This window comes from Pinus tabuliformis, chromosome 5_2 (genome assembly GCF_031772625.1).
Source record: "Pinus tabuliformis cultivar Carrire ecotype Pingquan chromosome 5_2, CPIR1, whole genome shotgun sequence".
Lineage (NCBI taxonomy): Eukaryota > Viridiplantae > Streptophyta > Pinopsida > Pinales > Pinaceae > Pinus > Pinus tabuliformis.
The window spans coordinates 382,218,430-382,223,709 of NC_142306.1; the positions used below are offsets into that span (position 1 = coordinate 382,218,430).

The 5,280-nt window shown below is 37.1% G+C and overlaps 1 long non-coding RNA gene across 2 annotated transcripts; it reads left to right on the plus strand.

The window, feature by feature from the left end:
* Window positions 1–3,825: 3,825 nt before the first annotated feature.
* LOC149159057 (uncharacterized) lies at window positions 3,826–4,790 on the plus strand. 2 transcript variants are annotated; one of them, XR_016261094.1, is made up of 4 exons: window positions 3,826–3,955; window positions 4,049–4,125; window positions 4,211–4,253; window positions 4,356–4,790. It is a non-coding gene; the product is annotated as an uncharacterized LOC149159057 (long non-coding RNA). The 2 variants fall into 2 exon arrangements; XR_016261095.1 differs by having other exon boundaries at window positions 4,438–4,790.
* Window positions 4,791–5,280: the final 490 nt, after the last annotated feature.

Here is a 5,280-nt window from a genome sequence, read left to right on the forward strand (position 1 = left end):
TACTATACAATGTTTGTAGAATCAGTTACCATGCAGGACAAATCTATTGTGAAATGACTGTTATGAAATAACTGAGATAGATTTTAATTAGATAAGAAGGCAACTCTACTTTGCTATACAATGATTGTAGAATAGACTTTAAGGCATGCCTATCTTGTTGGTATGATTGCAGTGAGAAATATATTGTATAAGTCATTGTTATTATTAGTAAACATATACTCGATGTTTTCTACGTTGTGGATAGTTGCATTAATATTTTAAAGGATTCTGAGGCCCGAGGCCTTTAATTAAAACAAGGAAACCGTGAGGAGAGCAAAGCCCTGAAGCAAACAGAAAGACCATCTCGGAGACGCTTAGAAGCGAATGAGTAAGAAAACCGCGATAGTGATTGATACAGTTTGGTTAAAAGAAAAATTTAAATGATACAAAGGGTAAAGATAATCCTGTGTAACATAAGTCAAGGTAGTTGGCCATAGGCCCCAACCTTTCCAACAAGATAGCACCCCTGGTTAGGGATGGTGGGTGCTAAACGTAAAAGAAAAGTGTTATGCATTGTAATTGTTAACACAGCGTTGGTTCCCTTTACAATTAATTATAGCATGAAGAAGGTTACGATTCCTCTGCACCAGAAAAGGAGGCAAGCGAATAGAGTGTTCTGATCCTCGATCTTGCAAAGAACAATGAACACTCTATTTAAACAATTATAAATGAATATCTAACCCTAGCAGATTTACTCCTCGGCTAGTCCCAAGAGGGACACCCAGGAAGCCATTAGCTGCTAAAGGAAAAAAATTAACCACTCTAATTCGAAGATTTAGTTTGAAAAGAGCCTCAATCAACCCTAGAACCATGATTGGAACAATGTAATAAAGACTGTAAAATACTACTTTAACAGTGAACCCTAAAACACATTGATGAAGTCAATTGGACAATTTTGAAATTAAGGAAATAAAGATGTATATATATATTTCATGAGCTGATATGACATTCTTTTACAAAGAAAACCAAATTCGCATAGAGGTCTTTAGAACCAGTTTAAAAACATAAATAAACCCTACAAAGTCCTTTGCCGTTAATTACTAAGGATATCGTCCAGAGAAGAAGTCATTCAAAGCATTACATTAGCAATGGGAATCGTTCTTTAAAAGAAAACACTACTTAGTCCAGTTATAGTTAGAAAGTAGAAGCATGAAACTTCAAGCTAGCATGCCGAGGCATTCCCATACCATAGCTCTTGGCCATATAGGTTCATCCTCCTGCTCGCAACAGGAGCATAACGACTCGATGCAAAACCCCATCATCACAAATCTCTACAACCTGCAAGCGAGAGCAATAAGAATCTTAGCACCAAATGATAGGGGACCTTTCACGAATAAAACTAAACGAAATGAGGAGTTATGCCTCACCTGTGGAAGGATGGAGAGGGTTTTCCTTCTGCCGATATCGGAGAGAAACATGAAGGGGTTACTGTGTTTTCACCTGCGTAGATGGACAAGAGTTACAGTCAGTTGTGGATGAAAAAAAAGGAACGAAAAGCGTGAGAAATAGTAACATTACAATTAACCTCTGTAATAGAGAATATACCTGCCATCAAAGGTAGTGAATTGGGTGTTGAACGGGGTAGTTCCTGTCTCCTGAGGAGTTCAATGGAGGTTCTGAGCACACCTGTAGATATGTTGAATGGTAGCAATGAGGTCAAGACGCTGGTATGTTTCCATTTCTGTTTAACAGTTTACAGGATCAAATGCCAAAGTCAAGCTCTAGTCCACAATCCAGGCATAAAGCTCGAACATTGGGAGGATAACCTTTACTGCAGGCGTGAGGACGTGCTCCAGGATCTTCTCCCATTCTCCAGGCTCAAATGAGCACCATCTAGCAGACAGAAGAGCCTAGACCGGGCAGCTGGTAGCATTACGATTGCATGCTAGCTGAGAGGAGTATTTACGACAGGACCTAAAATATTAATGTATCAGTGTGTAGAGCTAAGGGTAAGGGGTCACTCCTTGGGAACCTGTCTTTTGAACCCAGGACGTGAATACACCACCTCGGCCATCGCACTAACATTAATGACGAGCGCTTAGAATATTTAAAAGCATGTACATCTGATTAAGCATCAATTACAAATATTAAATTATGCAGAACTTTAGTAACTATGTAATGTGCAATATGGGTTAACTAACATCCACAACTGGATTATTAAGTGTGTGCATATTATATATAGAATGAGTAATAAATAATAATAATAAAATTATATTGTAGATTTCATGTGTGCTATAGATTACTAACAACACACGCCCAAAAAACCATAAATCATGTCACATGACATTTTTTTAATTAATAAATTTAATTAAAATGGAAAAAACCGCATAACAACTCGATAATCTCAATCTTTGATATGTCACTACTACTAAGAATGTTCTAAAATATTCCATGGAGGTTAAATCCCTCCCATGTACCTAATAATTATGATAACTAAATTATAATTCTTCTATTTAAAAATAGACGCACTTATGTACTTAACTACAAAATGTCGTTAACTTAACTTAAATTAAAATATATACAAAATATTTTGACTATGAAATAAATAATATGTCATGGAATTGGCCTACAGTGTTATAACCAAGCCTATTAACAAGTTAAGAATCTTTATAATTAATAATAATAATCCCATATTAGGGTAGTTAATGGTGATGGATAGGTTTTTGGGAAGAACACCCCAATCGGTAATTAAGAGGTGGGTGACATGGCATCCAGCCCCCCTCCCCACATAGATTCTACATGCACCCATTTTTTAAAACAAGATAGATGAAAACTACTATATTTCTTGTGGATTTGGTCTCCAAATGGCCAAGGTTGGAGGTGGTAGTCAAGGTGACATTGTGCTCTCTGTAATAGAAGGTTTTGTGTCCAGATGGAATGTACGTAATCAATTTAATATCATCAACAAATTTGTTTATTTTGTTATAGTTTGTTGCTTTGATGGTTGTTTGTGACATCGGAAGAACATTGTTTATTAATAATACATTCAACTTCTTATTGAGTTTCCATGTAGTTCATAACAGTTTTGCCTTCTCTATTCCTAATAATTTGTACCCCATGCTACTACCTATGTTCCCCACACTTCCTCCTTCATTTTGGACCCCACACTTCCTCCTTCATTTTGGTTTAGTAGTACCAACTTTATTTCCTATGGGTTTAGTCCCCTAAAAATACATGTGAGGAAATTATTTTCTGCTCAGATTAATGATACATGAATAGGCCATAGGAACTACGTTGTTTCCTTGCTAAACCAATGGTATAACCCTATGGGACCATTAACACTATATTACTATGATTTAACCTTATGGTATAACATCTTGTTTTTATTTCATGTTCGTATACTAATAATATCACCTACTTAATAGTGTAAAGGGTGGTTGAAATAATTTGTTGGTTCGACATTTCAACCTATGCCTACCCTATTCTAACTTCTTGGGCATGCTTCATATGCCTTCAAGGGTCATTACTCTGTAACATTGTTCTGCTTACCACTCTGGCACGACCCACGTCACCCTCGGCCATTCAATGTTGTGCCACACCTCTCCAATCACGTGGTCTCATACCATACAAGTGGCATATACTTGACATTGTCACTTTTCCTTGCAACTGGAAGTTGGCAGTTGGGATCGAGGGGTTGTAGATCGATGATGATTACCCACCGACTCAAATGCTAACCTCACTTTTCAAGGTTTTGTGCTTGCCCTGCGTATTATTTCTCCTTTCTTTATCTTGTTCTTGCTTCCTACTATTCATGCAAAACCCTAGCTTTCTCATGTCCTCACAATGGAGGTATTCGCTCGAAAATTCCATGGCTGCTTTATTGCAATTGTTTTCCTGGAACCGTTTGCAGTCTAGGTAATGGAATAAGGAACCTGTGTCTCATCTCGCTCGTGCTCATGGGTCTTCACTCCTTCAGGTATGACCCTAAATATGAATTCATTATGTTTTCTTTTAAGAACAACTATTCTCTCTATACGTTGGAGTAAATCAGTGTTATATTTTGTTTTAGTGCTTAGTTTAGGTTATAATGGATTGTCCGGTGGATACTCAAACTGGTCGCTCGCTCTCATGCCTCGAGAGATTAAGGTGATTTTTCCTTGGTTTGAGTTCTGGGTTATTTCTGAATTGCAGAAATCCTTGTTGTCTGAATTCGTATGAATTCTTTGCCCAGGGTTTGGCAATTCCCGAGCTTAATGGTACCATTCTCAGAAAAGGTAAGGGACTAGTTTCATTTTTTAGGAACTATTTCATTTGACTCTGAAATTTCAATTTGTATTGTTGCTATTTCACTTCTTTTTTATGGATATGCTCTGCAGGTAACCTCCAAAGTCCTTGCTTGTGAATCTGGCCTTCGGTTTAACGTTCCAACTTCTAACATGAGGCTCGGCCCTTATCCAGGTTGGTTTCAGTTCATGAGCCTTCACTATTATTACAGGCATTGCACATCAATTCCTCTTCGCATCTGAAGTACTCTCTGTGTTGTCGATTCGTGTATAGCTATTTGAAGCTTTTACTTTTCTTCGGGGTCGCCTGAACAATTGAATACTGCAGGAGTCTGGGTCCTGTGACAAATTTTCTTACTTTTTTTATTTATTTTCCGCCATGTATAATACTGAGGGGTTTACTTTGCACCAAGGTTTATTTGCAGGCACCTATATGCCACCTCCATGTTCTCCTTCCAACTTTCATGTGTTGCCCTTTCCCACTAACTGTTATTTATCTTGGAATGACAGAGTCGAACTATAATGTTTTGAAGGATAATTGCGTAATGTACTCTTCATATCTAATTGGAGTTTTCCGCTTTCTTTTGCAAGAAGCTATTTCAGTCTTGAACTGCTCATATTTTTGCAATGATAATGTTCCTGTTGTTACTGTGTTTTTATTGATAAAACTGTTCTATGACAATGTCTATATGTAGTGAATTTATTTGTAATTTCATACATATGTACATTGAGAATGAGGATATTCCTTTTCCCACTGTGTTAAGGTGTTTCATATCAATTTTAAATCATATATGTATAGTGGCTAATGGTATTCCCTTTTGCCACCTTCGTCTGAGCTCAAAAAGACATAATTTGTCTATTATGCTCATTGGGTGTCGTATGATTGAACATAAACACTGTGATTTCATGTGTATTCTTTCTTGGTTACCATTTCTCACTAGCACGCAAGCTATTTCAATTCAGCTAAAGCCATGTCTAAGTTATCACACTATACTCTATTTTTCTAGGTATTTAAGTT